General features: G+C 42.4%; 1 protein-coding gene across 3 annotated transcripts in view; it reads left to right on the top strand.

Moving 5' to 3' along the window:
• Window positions 1-7,487: 7,487 nt before the first annotated feature.
• The window catches only part of RERE (arginine-glutamic acid dipeptide repeats), a 423,431-nt gene continuing 409,450 nt past the window's right edge, over window positions 7,488-21,468 (top strand). For all 3 annotated transcript variants that reach the window (XM_086715575.1, XM_086715574.1, XM_086715568.1), the window contains exon 1: window positions 7,488-7,633. The gene's annotated coding sequence lies outside the window, so the exon portion shown is untranslated. The remainder of the gene's footprint in view (window positions 7,634-21,468) is intronic.

Raw genomic sequence — 21,468 nt, 5'->3', positions numbered from 1 at the left:
TGGAGAACCTTAATTGCCATCCATAATCAGTCACATCCACACAAAGGAAAAGGGCTTTGAATTTTGGAAAGATGTTTGTTTCACTTAAAAAAAAATTTTTTTTTTTTTTAAATTTTTTTTTCAACGTTTATTTATTTTTTGGGACAGAGAGAGACAGAGCATGAACGGGGGAGGGGCAGAGAGAGAGGGAGACACAGAATCGGAAACAGGCTCCAGGCTCTGAGCCATCAGCCCAGAGCCCGACGCGGGGCTCGAACTCCCGGACCGCGAGATCGTGACCTGGCTGAAGTCGGACGCTTAACCGACTGCGCCACCCAGGCGCCCCCAAAATTTTTTTTTTTAATGTTTACTTATTTTTGAGAAAGTGAGTGAGAGAGACAGAATCCAAAATAGGGTCCAGGCTCTGAGCTGTCAGCACAGAGCCCGACCTGGGGCTCGAACCTGTGAACCATGAGATCATGACCTGAGCTGAAGTCAGATGCTTTACCGACTGAGCCACCCAGGCGCCCCTGTTTGTTTCACTTTTGTACATGTTTTTGCATGTGTGACAGGTGCCTCCTGCAGTAAGGGCCAGAATCACCCAGGGCTCCATTCCGGCTCAGTGGAGGGACTGTCAAAGGCCATTGGGGGTTACTTACTGGCTCTGAGAGAAAAGATTGAGGAGGCAGCAATTCTGATGTACAACACATTGTGAAGCGAACCCCCGGTGTCGGTAAACCTAAGGTGAGCGTTAAGCATCCTCAGACAGACCACGGTGGGAAGGAATAGTGAGCTCTGTTCTGGCTCCACCTGAAAAAGTGTAGGGGCGCCTGGGTAGCTCAGTTGGTTAAGCATCCAACTCTTGGTTTCGGCTCAGGTCATGATCTCATGGTTTGTGGGTTCGGGCCCCACATCAGGCTCTGTGCTGATGGCATGGAACCTGCTTGGGATTCTGTCTCCCTCTCTCTCTCTGCCTCTCCCCTGCTCGCTCTCTATCTCTCTCTCAAAAATAAATAAACAAACATTAAAAAAAAAAAGAAAAAGTGCAAAGGGAGGTGGCTGGGGCACAGTGCTGGCTGGCGTTTGCACCACATAATCTTGGAAGGCAATTTCAAAGAAAATGCCTAGAAACAAGCTTCAGTCTGTTACCAGGCTTGATAAAGCACCCCAGTTTTGCCGAAGGCATTTTAGAGGAAAATAATTTACTTGTTCTAAAGCTTGAGTACTTCTGGTGAATTATGAAGGCTAGTTACCAGCCATATGTTCAAAGAACTTGAATTCTTTTTTTTTTAAATTATAAAAATTATACATGCTTGATATGAAGAGAAAAAAATCAAACAGAACAGAGTCAAATGAAATCAAGTATGTCTTCTGTTCCCTCGTTACTCTTCATTCCATGCCCAGCGGACTCACTACAAACATTTTCCTGGTGAATGTGTTTTTAGACATTTTTGAAGCAGATACAAATTTGTCCCTCTTTTTAAAAAGATCTTTTTTTTATTTTTAAGTAATCTCTATACCCAGCATGGGGCTTGAACTCACAACCCTGAGATCAAGAGCTGCATGCTCAACTGACTGAGCCAGCCAGGTGCCCCTACAAACTCGTCCTTTTAAAAATCAAATAGGGGGGCGCCTGGGTGGCGCAGTCGGTTAAGCGTCCGACTTCAGCCAGGTCAGGATCTCGCGGTCCGGGAGTTCGAGCCCCGCGTCGGGCTCTGGGCTGATGGCTCAGAGCCTGGAGCCTGTTTCCGATTCTGTGTCTCCCTCTCTCTCTGCCCCTCCCCCGTTCATGCTCTGTCTCTCTCTGTCCCAAAAATAAATAAACGTTGAAAAAAAAATTTTTTTAAAAATAAAAAAAAAATAAAAATAAAAATCAAATAGGGGTGCCTGGGTGGCTCAGTCAGTCAAGTGTCTGACCCTTGGTTTCGGCTCAGGTCATGCATGATCTTAAGGTTTGTGGGATCGAGCCCCAAGTTGGGCTCCGTGCTGAATGTGAAGACTGCTTAAGATTCTCTCTCTCTCTCTCTCTCTCCCTCAACCCCTGCCCCCCTCTCTAAAATAAAAAAATAAAAATAAATAAAAAATTTTAAAAAATGCAAATAGATTCATACTTTTGTATAATTGTTCTATGACTTGACTCTGAATCCCGATCGTCATTCTGTATCAACTCAGATTTACCTAATTCTTTTTGAAATCTATAAAGTATTCCATTGTATGTTTGTACTATAATTTATTTAAACATTCTTTGTTGATGGGTGTTTGGGTTTTTTCAGGTTTTCACTATTATAAATAATGTTGCAGTTATATATATGTTTGTATTATTTTTATACATTTATGCAAGATTATTTGTAGAATGGCTTTCTAGAAGTAGAATTTCTGGGTCGAAGGTATGGGTGTTTAATTGTTTCATAGGTTGTTGCCAAATTGTGTTCTAAAAAAGGGAATGACTGGGGCGCCTGGGTGGCGCAGTCGGTTAAGCGTCCGACTTCAGCCAGGTCACGATCTCGCGGTCCGTGAGTTCGAGCCCCGCGTCAGGCTCTGGGCTGATGGCTCAGAGCCTGGAGCCTGTTTCCGATTCTGTGTCTCCCTCTCTCTCTGCCCCTCCCCCGTTCCTGCTCTGTCTCTCTCTGTCCCAAAAATAAAAAAAATAAAAAAAAAAAAAAAACGTTGAAAAAAAAAGGGAATGACTACGTTTTTACCAACAGTGCATCAAAGTGCCTGTTTTCCCACATCCTCATCAATACTGGGTATTGTGAAGGTAAACTTTTTCCCTAATCTGAAAGAGTATTTTAATTTGCATTTATTTTATTATTATTGAATCATGTTTATTGAACACATTTCTCTATGAATTTTTTGTTCATATATCTTGTCCATTTTTCTGATTTTTTCTTACAAATCTGTAAGAGCTTTATTATATTATGGTAATTTATCATAATTATTATTATTATTATTTTTTTTAAAAAAAAATTTTTTTTTCAACGTTTATTTATTTTTGGGACAGAGAGAGACAGAGCATGAACGGGGGAGGGGCAGAGAGAGAGGGAGACACAGAATCGGAAACAGGCTCCAGGCTCCGAGCCATCAGCCCAGAGCCTGACGCGGGGCTCGAACTCACGGACCGCGAGATCGTGACCTGGCTGAAGTCGGACGCTTAACCGACTGCGCCACCCAGGCGCCCCAATAATTATTATTATATTACAGGTATTGAAAATATTTTCCCTCAATTTTTTTGTTTCTTGCATTGTTGTGCTGTTCTTTTGTGTCTTATAGAGATGTAAAATATGTATGCATTAAAATTTATTGGTGGTTTTCCTTTATGGCTCCTGGATTTCCTGTTATGCTTAGAAAAAACTCCTTCAATCCATGATTTGAAAAGCTTTTAGTATTCCTCTAATTACTTTCATGGTTTCATTAAAACAAATAATAAAATATCTGACATATACAAAAGAGTAAACATAACCTATAACGTGGGTTATAGAGAAAATAAACTTTTAAATTCAAGCTAACGAATAGAGGCTCAATGGGTCTTACAGAATCCTGTAGACCATGGTAAGGTCTCTCTCTACACCCAATGTGGGGTGTGAACTCATGACCCTGAGACCAAGAGTTGCATGCTTAGGGTGCCTGGGTGGCTGTGTTGGTTAAGTGTCCGAGTCTTGATTTCGGCTCAGGTCATGATCTCATGGTTTATGAGTTTGAATCCCATGTTGGGCTCTGGGCTGACAGTGTACAGCCGCTTTGGATTCGCACACACTCTCTCTCTCTCTCTCAAAATACATAAATAAACTTTAAAAAAAAAAAGGAGTAACATAAATCTAGTTAAAACATTTTTTTCAGCATTTTTTTTCTTATATAGTTATCTGGTTGTCCCAACACCACTTATTAAATAATCCCTCTTTCTCCTGGCTTCTTTTATTTATTTTTTTAAGTTTATTTATTTTGAGAGCAAGAGAGAGAAAGAGAGAGTGAGTGAGCGCATTCACAGTTGGGGTAGGGGCTGAGGGAGGGAGAGGGAGAGAGAGAATCCCAAGCAGGCTCCTCACTGGCAGCGTGAACCCCGATTTGGGGCTTGAACTTACCAACCATGAGATCATGACCTGATACCAAACCAAGAGTTGGAAGTTTAACCGACTGAGCCACCTAGGCACTCCTCTCCCAGCTTCTTTGAAATAATGGTATTATATTTCTGATGTGACCTCTGCATACAAAATAAAATCACTTCTACCTCTAGTAAGATACACAAAATAACTAACAAAAATCCTTCTTGATATTTTTAAATTCAATAACCAAAAGTAATCCCCATTTTCTAAAGCTTGCTGAAAAGAGATTTATTTAGGAAATGCATTCTAATTTCATAGCGGGGAAAAAAAACCCCACTAGATATTTGACCTCTTTCACCTTGACCATGTTATTTAACTTCCCCAAGCCCCAGTTTCTTGACCTTTAAAATGGAGATAATAATACACTTCATGGGCTGTTGTCAGGACTAAGTGGACCAAGGAATACAACATGCTTTGCACGGTGCTTGGGATGTAGTAAGCTTTCAATCAATGGTTTAATAGTTTTCCTTATTAAGATGTATTGTTATTACATTATCAGCCTCTCAGGAAGGCTGTACTCTCCAGCTTTACAGCTGGACCACAATTCTTGCATGAGATTTTGCAGTTAAAGAGACCTAGTTTGCTAATTTTATGGCGCGATATCATAATGTTATGCTTTGTAACAATGTGAAATCTTGAGACTCCTAAATCTACATGTTTTAAAAGTAGGCTCTTGGGGCGCCTGGGTGGCGCAGTCGGTTAAGCGTCCGGCTTCAGCCAGGTCACGATCTCGCGGTCCGTGAGTTCGAGCCCCGCATCAGGCTCTGGGCTGATGGCTCAGAGCCTGGAGCCTGTTTCCGATTCTATGTCTCCCTCTCTCTGCCCCTCCCCTGTTCATGCTCTGTCTCTCTCTGTCCCAAAAATAAAAATATAAAAAAAAAAATGTTGAAAAAAAAAATTAAAAAAAAAAAAAAGAAGGTATGTTGAAGATAAAATTGATCACTTAAAAAAAAAAAAAAAAAAGTAGGCTCTTTGTCCAACATAGGGCGTAAACTCACAACCCTGAGAGTAAGAGTGGCATGCCCCTACTGACTGGGCCAGCCAGGGGCCCCTTAATCTATGGTTTTTTATTTTTTTTATTTTTTAACATTTATTTATTTTTGAGACAGGGAGAGACAGAGCATGAACAGGGGAGGGTCAGAGAGAGGGAGACACAGAATCGGAAACAGGCTCCAGGCTCTGAGCTGTCAGCCCAGAGCACGATGCGGGGCTCGAACTCACGGACCGCGAGATCATGACCTGGGCCGAAGTCAGCCGCTTAACCGACTGAGCCATCCAGGCGCCCCATCTACGGTTTTTTAAATAAATGAAGTGATGGCAAGCCCTAATACTACAATAAATGTGGTTTCCTGATCATGAGAGGGTCTCTCCTCTCCGCTGAATGGTAGCGTAGGATTCACAGGCATCTTCTGAAAAACGGTGGTCCATTTGCCCACCACAGGGCTGAAGCTTTATTAGAAAGAGTGCTCTTGTAAACGTAGATTTTGATGGGAACTGAAGCCATCTAATACCCTTTACTCCTCATTATTTCCAAACTGATGTCGAATAGTTCCATCCGTATCTAGGATGTCCAGAGCCTTTACTGAAATTTATTATGCTGTAAAATTCGGTTCTCACATTATTAGATATATAATGAGCTACTAACTACTCTTCCCATTTCATAGCTGCAGGAATTGCAGCAAGACAGGGTTTTTCCTGCTGGAAGTTACTCAGAAAGGTAACCGCACAGACCTATTTGTTTTTAGCTCTCTTGGGTCACAGTCCAATAATATCTGCTAGTCCAAATTATTCTTAAAAGAAACTGCTGGATGTGGAAATTATAATCTCAATAGATATTCCAAAGAGAAAATTATCACTTTATTTGAAATAGATGAGTGAATTATTTTGCATGTGTTCTATCCCTTAATTATTCTATTATATACAGATCTGAACTCCAGGGAGAGTGTATGGTATAAGGACACCAATAGCATTTACAGTATATTAACCAACCAACAATAGGTTGATGATTCGCCCTGGATTCATGCCAGGGTGTGTGAAAGAACTCAATAAACATGATATGCATTTCAAAAACTGCTAGTCATAATTAAAATTTCCAAACCCCTCATTCCTATAAATTATATTAACTAGGATATGAACATTTGGCCTGCCCCTCTCTCCCCTTACAGCACCGTAGACCCCGTGATTACCAGCCTTTCGGGAAGTGGGACAGAATACTACGCTTCTCAAAGAAAAAAAGGTGGTATTTGGATGTTTTGTGTGAAACTTACGGCATAGGGTTGTGCACACTGCTCTCTGTCTAAAATTCCCTCTGCGACTGGGGTTCTAGTCCCTTCTTTATTCCTTGATGAGACTTTCCACCCTTTTCATCTTTGCTATATTCTTTTCAAAGGAGCAGCGCGATCTGAGAATTTCGTTTTACTCTTTCTTAATCTTCTGCCACAGACTTATTTTGAAAACGTTCCTTCTCATCGGAATTTCGAAAGGGTCCTTAAAGCGAATCGCTGCAACCCGCTCCGTGTCCCCCGCCCCCCCCACCCCTTCCCCCCCGGCCCCGGGATAGGAGTCCGCGTCTGAAGTGGCTGAAAAGGCAAATTGTGACCCTGATAATAACGAGAGCAACGGGACCCTGGGCGGTCGGCCCGGGGACCTGCCCGCAGCGCGCCGCGACCCCGGCAGCGCACAAAGACGCGCCCGGGTGGGGGGCCCAGCCCACCGCCAGGCCGCCGCCCGGAGCGCGCGCTCGAGCCCGTGCCCTGGCGTCGGCACCGCACAGCGCGGCCGCTCCCCTCCTTCTCTTCTGCTCTTTTTATTAGAAAGGAAAAAAAAAGGAGAGAGGGAGAGAGGGAGAGAGAGAGAGAGAGAGAGAGACAGACAGAGACAGAGACAGAGAAAGAGATAGAACGCAAGAAGTCCCGCCCCTCCGCCCGCCCTCCGCTTTCCATTGGCCCGGCCTCCGCGCGCGTCACTTCCGGATGCGCCAATGGCGAGGCGCGATACTGCGAGGTGGGCCGGGCCCGAGCGCGGAGTGGGCGGCGGGTCGGTGCAGCAGCCCCGCCGCGGCTCGGCCACCATCGCCGAGGCGCCGCTGCTCCCACAGACGCTCGCGAGCCGCCCCCCGCGCTCCCAGCCTCCTCTTCCTCCCGCACGCCCGAGACGCTCGCCCGACTCGGGTCTCGCCCCCGCCTCCGCCTCCCCCGTGCTCTCCCCTCGTTCGCCTCCCACCTTGTCTCTGCCTCATTTTCTCTCCTAGTTGAGGAAAAAAAAATCACCATCATCCTCAGGGAGCCCCTCGCCCTCAGAAAAACAAAACCAGACATGATCCTGGGCTCCCGCTCCTGAAGGACCGGCCGAGCGAGGAGCAGGGAGCTAGTGGAGACCGCCCCCGAGGTCACGGGAGGGAAGCCCCTGCAGCCCCCGGCCCTGTCCCCGCGGCCGGCCCCCTCCTTGGCCCGAGCCCGGCGGCCCCCAGCCCCGCGGGCCTCCCGCCCCGTCCCCCACTTTCCCGGGAGCCGGCCGAACACACCTCCATTGATGGTGTAGCGCATCCGGGGAAGGTAAGTGTCCAAGTTGCCGGCGCGTGGCGGCCACCTTCTCTCCTGGCCCCTCGTCCTGGGCACGGACATGGGGTGGCAGGGGGCCGGCGTGGACGCCCCGGTCCGCCGGGAGCCGGGAAGGGCAGGCCGGCGTGCGAGCCGCGCGCGCCCGGTGGTGGTGGTGGGGGGGCGGGCATAAAGGGCCGGGGACTTCTTCGGCCCTGTGCGGGCCAGGTCACTGTCCCACTCGCCTGCTGACCCCTGTTCTCTCTCTGCTGCTTATTCATGCTCTTGTTTGACTTGTCTGAGGTTAAACTGTTTCATGTGACTGAATTATTGGCCGAACTGGGGGTGGGGGGTAGTGGGGGAAAGGAAAGGAAGTCAAAGACCCACAGTGTACATTTCTTGAATGTTTGTGGATTTGGGGGTCTTGGGGGAGGACTTTTCTTAAAGTATCATTTTCCCATTAGGGAGAGATTCCTTCTTTGTGTTCTAAATCTCCAGTTCTCTGTTCTGTGTGATTACTAACCCAAAATCACTTGGAGCAGAATAGGATTCTTACTACCATGTTCGAGTTTTGCTCTGTGAAAGAGAGTGGCTTCTATTTTTATTTTTATTTTTTTAAGGTTTTGGAAAGGAAGAGAGGTAGTTTTACATAGATTGTGAGTGTGTGTGTGTGTGTGTGTGTGCGTGCGCGTGCGTGTGCCTGTGTGTGCGCGGGGAGGGGGAAAGTATTGCAGGTTTCCTTTGAAACTGGTTGCTTGAGAAGTTGTTGAAAGGAAAACAAAATGATTCATTGTTGAATTGTCATTTTCCTCTGCCTCTTTTCCAAGGTTTGCTTACAGTTTTTTTTCTGGATTACAGACTTCAAACATTGATTTAAGCAAAATGTGTCCTTGAGAAACTGGGTGCTTTAAATGTTTCAGTGTGTGTTACTATTTTAAGGGACATTTAGAAAGTAGTTTTGTATGAATCCTGAAATAGCTTTCCCCAAAGCAAATTTTTTAAACCCAGAAAAGATAACTAGTAAAAGGGAAAGTTGGCGAATTGCAAAAAAACATTTTCGTGGAACACAAATGAATGCATCCTGTGTTTAGATAAGAAACAGTTTTGATAATTGCTTTCCATTGAAAGAGAGACCTTTTTGTCTGGTGTGCACTGGTTTCTTTAGTCTCAGTCTGTTGGGGGAGGGGAGACAGGATGGATCTATACAATAATAAAATCATCTTTGGGTAGCGATTTCCTTCCATGGATTTGCTTGCTGAGTTAATTCCCCCGTAAATCATAAACCAGTTTTGATTTTGATGGCCTGCATGGAGAGCTGCCTTCCAGCCCTCCCTGTTGTTGTTGAGGTCGAAGGGAAAAGAGGCAGAGGCAGACACACACACACACACACACACACACACACACACACACACACACACAATACCAGGCTGAGGGCTCATTGTTCTTCCATACACACATTCATTCTCTCTCTCCCATATTTGGGACTAGGTTTGCACAGACAAACACAGCTCTTTTTGGGAGAGAGGAGAGAAGATGGGGGAAGGGTGGACGCTTTTCTTTTTCAGCTTTCTTTCACCCATCTCATGTCTGGCCTTTTTTTGCAACCTTGTAAGAGGCAGAAGAGTATATTAGAAACTAAAGGACACTCTCAAACATGTTCAGAGACTCCTCTTCTCCACCTGCCTTCTTTCCTTTGCAGTTCTAGTTTCTGCCGCTCTTTCTTTTTTGTGTACGTAAAGATAAAATTCCTCTTTCTACGTCGCGGCCTTATAGTCTGCTTTCCTATTCCTCATTGCCCCTGACTTTGGTGAGGACAGTGATTTGTTCTGTTGACTCTTACTGTAGTGAATATGACCAGGGTCTTTTCTAGGTAGCAGTGGTGGATTGTTTCAGTTAAGATGACGAAAATTGTATTTGAGTGTCTGTGTGTTTTGACATATTAGTGGCCTGATGGTTGATAATCAGGTATGCCGGCTATGGAACTGTCATGTTTAGTTTTGTTTTGTAAATAGGGGTTATTAAAGAAGATCTGGTTTTTTCTTTGTGCGGAAGGCGGGGAGTGGTGTAGAGAGGCAATTCCTTGAATACTGGACAAGGAATAGGATGACAGAGTCCACCTGGGTTAAAACCAGCTCTGGGCCAAGGATGGAGGTTGGTGTGAATACTGTGGGTTGCAGAATAGCACCTTCTACTGGTTAATTGCTTCCAAGGATCTTGACGAAGAGAACGGGGGAGGGGAGTAACGGCTGAGGCCTAATGATTTTCTTTTGAACGCAATTGTAGTGCCTTCCTGCAAATGCCACTTCCCTGAGCTGCTGATACAGATGCCCTTTGACTGGTACTGGTGCGTTGAGGCTTTATGTGTTATTGGCTGAGTTATGACAATTTGTTCTATTATCATCAGTATTTACATATAGTGATTTCTAAGGACCCTTTTGAATTGATACTCTGATGAGAAATATAGTTTGTCTTGGAATATTAAACAAAATTTAAAGGGATTTATTTGGGTTCTTGGTGTTGGAAACTGTACATACACTAGCAGTCTTTAAAAAGTTTTCAGTGTCTGGGCTCCTGGGTGGCTTAGTCGGTTGGGCGTCCTGACTTCGGCTCAGGTCATGATCTCCCATGGGTTCAAGTCCTGCGTTGGGCTCTGTGCTCACAGCTTGGAGCCTGGAGCCTGCTTTGGATTCTGTCTCTCTCTCTCTCTCTCTCTCTCTCTCTCTCTCTCTGTCTCTCTGTCTCTCTCTGTCTGCTCCTCCCCCGCTTGTGGTCTGTCTCTGTCTCTCTCAAAGATAAATAAAACATTACAAAAAAAGTTTTCAGTATTATTAGTAAAAAATCAAAAAGAACTGCTCTATCGAAAAGAAAAATCCTTGCACTGGACCCAGGGGTTTTCTTCTGGGATTAAATGCAGTTGTGGGGTGAGATGGGGGGGAGAGGAACTCACTAAAATCAGCAGTTTTGCAGATGTCATAGTGTTGTGTTGCAATAATGTTGTTTTCAATTGCCGTATAAACAAATAAAATTAAGTCTGATAGGACGACTTATTCTATGAAATAGGTTAAGAAAAAAAAACACAGACAAGAGAAAATGTGAAATGAGCATGTGCACAGATTGACACAGAAGGCCAAATTCCTGCTTAAAGACTTCTAATCCAAGGTGTAGTTTCAGAGATAATTTGTTTGATAAATGCCTGGAAGGATTTTTATTATCACACATCCTACCCCATCTCAATTGTTTTAATGTAGTGAATTGCTAGAGAGAGAGGTTTGCAGAGGCAAGGGCGACAGCATAGAATAAACATCTTCTGTTCCAGACTGGCTGCTCTAAGGAATGTGATTTCTGATCCACTTTGCTTTCACAACTTAGAGTGTAACCCCTAAAGTTGTATATCTTTTACAGTGAAGTGTGAACAGTTCAAATGTATTATTTATTCAGTAGGAATAGAGTCTGGTCATTTCAATCCATTATATTCTCTGCCAGTGTTTTGTTGCAAGGTGACTAGAGTAATTCACAACAGAAAGGTTCACAACAAAAAGGTAGTCCAAATCAAGAAATAAATGTGCCAGAAATAAATTGTACAAGAAATAAATTGTACTTTTTCAATTTTGGCCTGGTGGTCAGTCAAAACATTTTTAAAAAGTGGCGCGGTAATTACTGTCAGGTCCTGCAATAATTATACGTACTATTGAACAGAAACATGCCAGGTGCCTTAAACACACACATACAAGAATATGACCTATGCCCTTCTAAAACCAGTGCCTGTTGAAGATCATTATGGATTTAATAAGCATTCATTACTTTTATTATTTAAAAAGTTTTTTTTTTTATGTTTGTTTATTTTTGAGAGGGACAGAGTGTGAGCAGGGGAGGGGCAGAGAGAGAGGGAGACACAGAATCCGAAGCGGGCTTCAGGCTCCGAGCTGTCAGCAGCACAGAGCCCAACGCGGGGCTCAAACCCACAAACTGTGAGATCGTGACCTGAGCCAAAGTCAGACACTTAACTGACTGAGCCACCCAGGCGCCCCCACTCATTACTTTTAAAATTAGTTTTGAATCTTTAACATCTTGCTCAAATATCAGTAATCAAACATTCAAGTAGTAAAATAAGTTGTGTATACTGAATTCTTCTGGGAATGCTGTGCTTTCCTACTAACTGCTTTTGGCAGCTGCTTTTGCAGTTGATTTAAAGGCTAAGATAGCAGAAAATTCAGATGTTTAGAGTCGTTAGTGTAACATAGCTGTGAACTTCGTTACACACACATACACACCCTGAAACATTACACTATTGTTTTACATATTCACTTTCTGATAACACTGTGCTCTAGCTGATCATAGAGTTTTTCAACAACTAGGAATTCCTCTTGAATCATATTTAAGTGATTGTTAATTATTAGTAGTATCTTGGTGATTATTCCAAATTTGTAGCTTGCTTGTCCTGTTTAAGTGTGATTTTGGTGTGCCTGTTGGCTGGTGCTTGGTTTCTTGTCCGACAGTTCTAGTGTTTTTTAAAATAGTGAGGAAAAATGAGCATTTATGTATTAGGAAATGGTTAATATTGCTTAAGCCATTTTAGTGAACATTTGACCACAAATAACTCAGACATGCTCAAATACTAAATATATTTACTAGGGGGCGCCTGGGTGGCTCAGTCGGTCGAGCGTGTGACTTCGGCTCAGGTCATGATCTTGCATTTCGTGAGTTCAAGCCCCGCGTCGGGCTCTGTGCTGACAGCTTAGAGCCTTGAACCTGCTTCGGATTCTGTGTCTCCCTCTCTCTGCCCCTTCCCTGCTCATGCTCTGTCTCTATCTCTCAAAAATGGATAAATGTTAAAAATATATATATATATATTTACTAGAATGAGGTTTTGGTTGGAATTGTGATTTGCATAATTAACCTGTAATATATAAGTAATATATTACTTACAGTAAGTAATGTAAGATATGCCATGTGTCTGTATATTAGGTAGATATAGATAGATAGGTAGATATAGATATAGATATAGATCAGATAGGACTGCTAATGTAATAGGTTTTTTTGTAAAGCGACCCATTTGTGTTAGTGTAAAATTGTTTTCATTTGGTAAACTTTACCAGTGTGTCAACAACTGTAAGCAGTATAATTAATTGTGAAATATTTCCTTAAGTGGTTACGTTACAAAATGAAAAGACTTCTAATTCATAGACCACTTGGTATTTGAAGAATCCTCACAGCCTGTTTTGTCTTGGGCTTTGGCATCGGAAGTTGAAGTTACTGGCCATGCCCTAATTAAAACTGGTAATACTTGTGATTTGTAAGGGTGTTGGTTAGGCTTACTTGGTTGTAAGGAACAAAAAAATCTTCCAAGTCATTTCACGTATGGGAGAAAAGAGGAACAGAAATGGACACCTAGAGAGTCAGGCTTCACAGAAGAACAAGAAGCCCAGGTTCTGATGGGCCTCATGGATGCTGGAATACTGTTAGGGATAAGGATGCTGCCTAGCTTTAGCGACCAGATTACCTTGTTGCCTCCTCAGCAGGAAGGGTTTGTTGAGCCATACCCTAGTGCCTGGGCTGTGTATGGTTGTGCAGGCTATGTGTAGCATAAGGACACCACTCTAAAGGGGACAGTATTTACTTTGTGGGCCTGTACTAATCTGAAAGAGAGCTTTGAGCAAGCCTGGCCTTGCAGCATCTCGAGACAGAGTCTTGGAACAGCGGGGGAGAGCCCTTCATACAAAAACCTATTCTAGCACACTTGGACACACACATACTCAGCCAGGTGCTGTGAGTATGCACGTATACATTCATTCACACCTATACATGTTTACCAGGCTCCCAGAGGTCTGATTCCTGACCCTGTTGCTTCTGGGGGTGGGGAGCAGGGTAGGTAGACTGGTGGTAGCTCTTTGTTGCTTGTGGGGTGAATGTACTTTGGGGGTAGTGTGAGCAGGTGAGAATGTGGGCATGTGTCTGCATGTATGAATTCAGACCAGCTGCCTGGGGAGGCTCTCGAAACCCTTTTCCTCCCTAGGTAGAATCTGGTTGCACTGGGGAGGTGTATCCACACTACAAAAGTTTTACTTGATTCCGATGAGATGCAAAGGCTCCCGCCACTGATTTAAAAGATGTTTGGTATATGAAAACATTCTTCAGGTGGATTTAAACTGGATGCGCCTTATTAAACCCAGTGTTGATGTTCCCTTGCTCATCAGTCCTCTTTCCCTCCCCTCTTTATGTTTCTGTGAGCCTGCTCTCTCTGGTTGGGCCACCACATAAAGTTGTTCAGGTTGGATAGTAATATACTAACTTAACTTTTTTAACTGAAGGAAGGTATTCCGCACAAGACACTAAACAGCCAGGGCTGGCCCACCGAATCCTCTGCTATTCACTCAGCCGTTTTATCTCTGGTTTCTTTGTGTCTTTATGCCTCTGCTTCTGCTTCCACTACTAAGGACTTCTTCTATATTTCATTAACGTTTCTCAAGAGAGAAGATCTGCTAAGACTGTTGGTTAAGGGTTTGGAGCCAGACCGCTTCTTAAGCTACCTACCAGCCCCCCAGATGGCAGGCTGCTCACCTGTTCAAGCCAGCTCTCATTGAGGTACACAGTAGGAGCTGAGGGAATGGGAGGTATTCGGAGCCAAGGCCTGTGGAAGGGAATTTTTTCTACTGTTATATCCTCTGATATTTTTCCCGTCTTTATTTTCCCTGACATCTGGTATGGCTGTTGTTGCTTTTGATAGCTTATCCAACAGTTTATGTTGCTTTAAGAAACTACATAGTCATAAATGGTAGTCATTTAAAATCTCTTTTTTAGGTGAGATCATTTTATTACATATGTCTTGTTACATTTTTCCTGTGAATCTACCTACCTACCTGGTCTGTCTTCCTGCCTACCCAAGTCCTTGTTTCCCAAACTATATTCATGGCATACTAATATGCTGCAAATATTTTAAGTGTTCTGAGGTCAAGTAAATTTATAATGCACATTATTGATACCTTAAAGGCTCAGAAATATCCTATAGTTTACAGAGGTTTTTTTTTTTTTTTCTTGTTTGTTTGTTTAGTTTGTTGGTTTTCTTTGCTTCCCCAAAGAATACTTATGGGCTTCTTATGGAAACTAATATTCTAAAGAACGATTTGAGAAACACATGTAAAATTAATCCTTTCTCAATCAGGTGGCTTGCACTTTTCTCCTTAATAATGAAGAAGTAATTTCTGGGTGATACTGTTATATAACTTTGCTGCTCTGTACTGTTTCTGTTCAAGCAAGCTTTGCATTCCGGTACTTCCAAGGGTACAAAATGACTGCTTTTTCCACTTTATACATAATGTCATTCTGGAGGTTTTGGTTTTTTTTTTTTTTTATGTAATCTTTCCACTCAGCGTGGGGATTGAACTCATGACCCTCCAGATCAAGAGTCACATGCTCTACTGACAGAGCCAGCCAGGTGCCCATTCTGGAGTTAAGATTGTTGTATCTGTAATTTCTTATTCCAGCTTTAAGTCAGATCAGTCAAATTAATATTTTCTTTTTCACCCCACTCCACTAGTTCTGCTCTCATTTAGGGTTTAATCACTTCTTTTTTGGACACCTGTAGTATGTAAGCACTGGCAAGAATCTTTCAGCAAATATTAAAAAAATATCCCAAGTACTTGACTGTGTAGTTTTTTGAGGTAAGCCTTATAGGCATGTAAAGATGAATAGAACAGCCTTCTAGAAATTACTGTCTGTACTGGCTATATACACATAACTGTAGAAGATAAACATAAGTGTTTTAGAGACACAAAATGCCATGGGGTTGTATTAGTTATGTACTCTGCATAAAAAATTACCTCAAGACTTGGTGACAACACGGTAAATATGATCTTATAGTTTCTGTGGTCATTTGTTTGGGAGGGGCTTAGCTGGGTGGCTTTGGCTTCAGGTCTCTCTTGAGGTTGCAGTCAAGGTGTCAGCCGGGACTGTGGTCATCTGAAGGCTTGACTGGGGCTGGAAGGTCTGCTTCCAGATGGCTCACTCAGTTGGCTGTGGGCAGAAGGCCTCATTTGCTTGCCACATGGACCTCTCTGTGTGGTTACCTGAGTGACCTCCTGACATTGCATTTGGCTTCCCCCAGAAGGAGCGATCAGAGAGAGAGAGAGAGAGAGAGAGAGAGAGAGAGAGAGAGGAAGCAAAGAGGAATCTTTAATGCCTTTTCTGACCTACTCTCAGAAGTCATACACCATCACCTCCATCATATTCTGTTAGTTAAAATCAAGTCACTAAGTCCAGCCCATGTGCAAAGGGAAGGGAGTTTAGCTCCACCTCTTGAAGAGAAGAGTATCAAAGAGTTTGTAGATTTATTTAGAAACCACTGCAGGGGTTCAAAGGAGAGAAATCTAGAAGATTTAAAAAATGTTTTCCCCTTTGATTATCTTCAAGCAATGCTTTACTTTAACTAGAGAATAGTTGCTGGTTCTTAGAGGAGAGTGGCGTGACCATAACCTCATGTTATTCATCTTCTACTCTTGTTAAGGTATCACTTATTCCTTACCCTCTTCCTGTTGTTCTTACATCAGATTTAATCTCTTTCAAATTTTTTTTTAGTATCTATTTTTGAGAGAAAGAGCACAAATTGGGGAGGGGCAGAGAGAGAATGAAACACAGAATCCCGAAGCAGGCTCCAGGTTCTGAGCTGTCAGCACAGAGTCTAACGCGGGGCTCGAACTCACAGGCTGCGAGATCACGACCTAAGCCCAAGTTGGACAGTTAACCAGCTGAGCCACCGTTGCGCCCCAGATTTAATCTAAATTAAAACTGTGGTTAGGACACCTGCCTTGGAATTTTTTTGGTTTGGCCACTCTGATTTCCTACCAGTTAAGTACCTTTTCTTCAGTTCTATACTTCCTCCTCATTTTATCACTTCATTTTGGGGGGGGGGGCTCCATTGAGGCATTTTAGTTGCCTGTATGTGTTACATCCCGAGAAAAAGAATCCAAGATTTTCGCTCCTGTGTATTTTTGTCTTATTTCTGCAAGGCCCGTGTTGCCAGCTGAGGTTGTCAGTTCATTGAAACCAAACTCATGGGACAGGAGCAGGTTATTCTGCCATTTTTTTCCTAGATCTTTGAGTTGCACATCAAAGCTGGGGCTGATCATCCACATGTGTTTAACCTGCCTGTGAGGTTCACAGTAGTTTTCCCGGATCTGTGAACATCAGTGATTTCAATTTCACCAATGTAACCATGCTTCATCATTATAGTTAGAAACTGGATGATGGGGGCACCTGGGTGCTCAGTCAGTTAAGCGTCTGACTCTTGATTTCAGCTCAGGTCATGATCTCAGGGTTGTGAGATCAAGCCCTGTGTCGGGCTCTGTGCTGAGCGTGGGGCCTACTTAAGATTCTCTCTCTCCTTGTATCTCTGCCCCTCTCCTGCTTGTGCACACTCTCTCTCTTTAAAAAAAAAAAAAAAAAAAAAAAAAAAGACATAAACAAACCAGTGACTTTGGAGCATGGCCTAATAACATGGTATCTGCCTCTCTTTTTGGCATTGGTGACGCTCTTGAGAGCATGAGCCAGGACATTCATGTGCAGCATTATGGCAGCATTGAAAGATGGTGGAAAGAGACTCTTATCTTGTGTTAATATTTATTACTTGCATTTGTATCTTAGTATTAATTATGTCTTTTCCATTAGATTGAAAACCCCTTGAAGTCAGAAAGTTTTCCTGTAACTACACCAGTGTGTATGCTCACATGTGGAATTAAATGTATTCTAAAAGACACAGTTAATTGTATCTAAGATGTTATCAGTAGTAAGTGCCATTATTTCATGTATGGCTAAGAATGAAAAAAATGCTAACAATTTAACTGTTACAGTTAACAGTTTAACTGTAGGACCTGCCTCAGTTCCAGTGCTGTACAAATGGAAAACATCATGCATCTTGAAATCATTGAACGATGGTCATATATTTAGGCCATCCTTCTTTTCACAGCTTTATATCCTGGAAAACATTCTTTAAGATAGATCTTAAAGCAGATTATTTTTTCTCATAGGAACAGTGTGATAGGTGGTGTTCTTGTGTAAACATTTAGCATGAAAAACTTAGATATGACCAAGAGTACAATAAAAACAGATGCTACCGTAAACCTATGGTCATAGTTGAATTATGATCCAGTTCCCATAGAGTAGGTATAACTGTTATATATTTTGATTTGTAATATGCTGTATTTTTTGTATATATAACATACAAAAATATTTAGCACCCTACTGCATCATTAGTTTGGCCTAAAATGTCAACTTATTTTTTTTTTTAAGATTTTATTTTTTTATGTAATCTCCACCTGCAATGTGGGGCTCAAACTCATGACCTCAAGATCGAGAGTCTCATGTTCTACCGGTTGAACAAGCCAGATGCCCCTAAAGTGTCAACTTTTATATATTTAATATTTAAATATTGCTGTTTCTCATGATTCTGTTCAATTTCTCCCTCAGCACTGTTTTCCAGAGTGACCTCGTTCTACCTAGTATGTCCAGTCTGCAAGTTTATAAATCTAGCCCTAATCTCTTTCCTGAGATCCACATCTATGTTGCCCTCGGTCTCCTTGGATGTCTTTTGGTCTCCCATCCAAGTACTAACCAGGCCCGACCCTGCTTAGCTTCCGAGATCAGACGAGATTGGGCGCGTTTAGGGTGGTATGGCCGTAGACTTGGATGTCTTTTGGGTACTGAGCCTCAAAATTTACCAGTCTGTATTTGATCACTCTTAACCATTATACTATTTATTTTTATTTGAGAGGGAGAGAGAGAGAGAGACTGTGCAAGCAGGGGAGAGGGGCGGTGGGGGGTGGGGGAGAGATTCTTAAGCAGGCTCCATGCTCAGCGTGGAACCTGATGTGGGGCTAGGTCACAAGACCCTGGGATCATGACCTGAGCTGAAATCAAGAGTTGGATGCTCAACTGACAGAACCACCTAGGCACCCCTCATCATATTGTTTAACAAAATAGTTAAGAGAACGCTAGACTCAATCCCCAGTCTGCTGCTTAATAACACTATGGCTTTAGGCAAGTTACTTACCTCTCTGGGTCTTGGTTTCCTCATCTGTAAGATGAGAGATAATAGTACTCATCTCACAAGTTTGTTATGAGGACCAAAGTAATTAATACATATAAGTTGCTTAAAATGTCCCTGGAAAATAGTAAGTACTCAATAAATATTAGCCTTTAAAAATTATTATTACTGTTATCATTGTCATTTAGAAATCTAACTTCCACTGTGTTTGCTTTCTTAGTTATCTGCCATACTCAACAACCAGGAGATACATAGGAGCAGTGGGTCAACTCTAGAGGGTTCAAATGACTTCTGAGTTGCCAACCAAACTTTTATTATTTCTTGGATATAGGAAATGCTGCAGAATTGTACATGATTAAATACCAAGAGAATGACACCATAGAGTAATGGTGAGGTTTGGGCTATTAATGAATGATCAGAATATGATAGCTCAGTTGGTTCTCTTCCTTGTGATGTTCCTGAAGGAGATTTACATGAGTAGAGCAATGGCAAGTGGGAAATTTAAAGTATTATTATTAATTGGGTTTTTGGCCAAAATACCCACGTGGAGCTGTCTGATATCCTGGGTTGTAGCCTGTTGCTTAAGCTTGAGGCCAAGGCATGGGATCTCCCTTTGTCCTAAATCCCACTGGCTTCCTACTGCTACAGAAAACCCAAACATCAGCCTTTTGAGCGTGTGTGAGAGAAATGAGCATAGAGCAAGATAGTGTGGATCGTCATATATGTGTGTCAGTCATATATGTGTGTCACGTTTAATTGGCATTTAATTCTCAAATCAGTAAACGAGTCCAATCAGTGTTTTGGACTCTGACCCAATCAGATTAGTAGTCCATTCTCTCAGGGAGGTTCAAGAAGGTCGGGGATGGAGAGAGCGAGCGAGCGAGGAATCTTGTTGGTCCAGCTTCAGCTCTGTAGTGAGCTGGTTTAATGGCCTGTGAGGAATAACTAAATATGGTTGGCCATCTGTCTAGCAGCCCTCCATTATGACTTATTTTTTTTTAGGACATTCTCTGGAAGCTAGGGGGAAGTGCAAAGTGTTGTTTAAATTTAAGGATAAGGTTACTCTTTGACAGGAAATTAAGGAGAAATATTATGTGAAAATAAGATTTGCCATTTGGAAAAGTGGTCTACCATTAATGATAGCTCCTATAGCATTTTGGTAATAAGCTGATTTTAATTTTGGTAACAGGAGTATAATCTTTGAGGAATATAATTATATATGATTATGTTAGTAGAGCAGAGCTGAAGCCTAATCATATTATACTCAGTCTGAGACAAGAACATGATAGCAGAAGGGGGATAATTAACTTGGAGGCTGGAAGAGAGGTATCCGGAGTGTTGCCCTCAGGTTCTGCAACCTCAGGTACATTGCTGTCTTGTCAACTCTAGGAGGGCACAGGCCGCATCTGCTTTGGTCTCCTCCACATCCTTTGCATCCAGCATGTGAAGAATGTAGCAGACATTCACTCGTCAAGTGAATGATTGGATAATATAATTATATAGTTTATCGAGGTTGATGATGCAGGAGATTTGTCTTAATTTCCTGGCCCCAAGGAATATTCTGGAAGCTGTTTTTTTTTTTTTCTTTTTTCAAGTAGGCTCCACACCCAGTGTGGGGCTTAAACTCATGACCCTGGGATCAAGGGTAGCACGCTTTACTGACTGAACCAGCAAGGTGCCCCAGGAAGCTGATTTTTAGACAGATTCATCCATCCTTCCTTCCTTCCTTCCTTCCTTCCTTCCTTCCTTCCTTCCTTCCTTCCTTCCTTCCTTCCTTCCTTTGTTTTGAGAGAGAGAGAGAATATCAAGCAGACTCTGCACTGTTAGCAGAAAGCCTAACGTGGGGCTCGAGCTCATGAACTGTGAGATTATGACATGAGCTGAAATCAAGTGTCCTACACTTAACCAACTGAGCTACCCAGGTGCCCCTTGGAAACATTCTTGTTTTTTTTTTTTTTTTTTTAATTATTTTTGAGAGAGAGAGAGAGAAAATGCATGTGAGCTCTTGTGAGCAGGGAGGGGCAGAGAGAAAGGGAGACAGAGTATTCAAAACAGGCTCCATGCTTTCAGTGCAGAGCCTGATGGGGGGCTCAAACTCACAAACTGTGAGATCATGACCTGAGCCGATGTTGGACGCTTAACTGACTGAGCCACCCAGGCGCTCTACACTCTTCAATATTTTTTATAAGAAAACCATCTGCTGGGGGTTCTGGCTGGCTCAGTTGGTAGAGCATGTGACTCTTGATCTTGGGGTCGTGAGTTTAAGCCCCACGTTGGGTGTAGAGGTTACATAAAAATAAAATGTTTAAAAAAAGGATACCGTCTACTACAGTGAGTTCATTATTCAGTATAGAATTGTCACTAAACTTTTTTTGATCTAATGATGACTTCAGATTTTTATTGCTAAGTAAATTTCTAACAAGACAAATTGGATTCTTTCTGATTTGAACATTGTGATTTTTGTAGCATAATCTGCCTTTTCTTTAATGTGATTCATTATTGTAGGAATAGTGACTGATATTTCCCAAGTTTTTATACACTAAATGTGATTAAAGACCTCTTGGAAACATTTAATTCCTACCGTTTATAAATTAGAAAAATGTGCATACATCTTGTTGCTATTATATTGAGAAATGCTATTATGAACACTTTATTAATATTCCTTAAGATATTTAGCTTTACAAAACATCTACATTCTTTTTAAATATTTTATTTGTAATGGCCTAGCACCTTTTTCATAGCATAGTGAGAATTTTAAAGTCTTTACAGAATCCTTTAGCAGTTTTTACACTATGGAAAAACTTGAATAACTTGG

The sequence above is a fragment of the Puma concolor genome, chromosome C1, assembly GCF_028749965.1.
Source record: "Puma concolor isolate L17-30 chromosome C1, mPumCon1.1.hap2, whole genome shotgun sequence".
In the NCBI taxonomy this organism is placed as follows: domain Eukaryota; kingdom Metazoa; phylum Chordata; class Mammalia; order Carnivora; family Felidae; genus Puma; species Puma concolor.
This window is presented reverse-complemented; position numbering and strand designations above follow the sequence as displayed.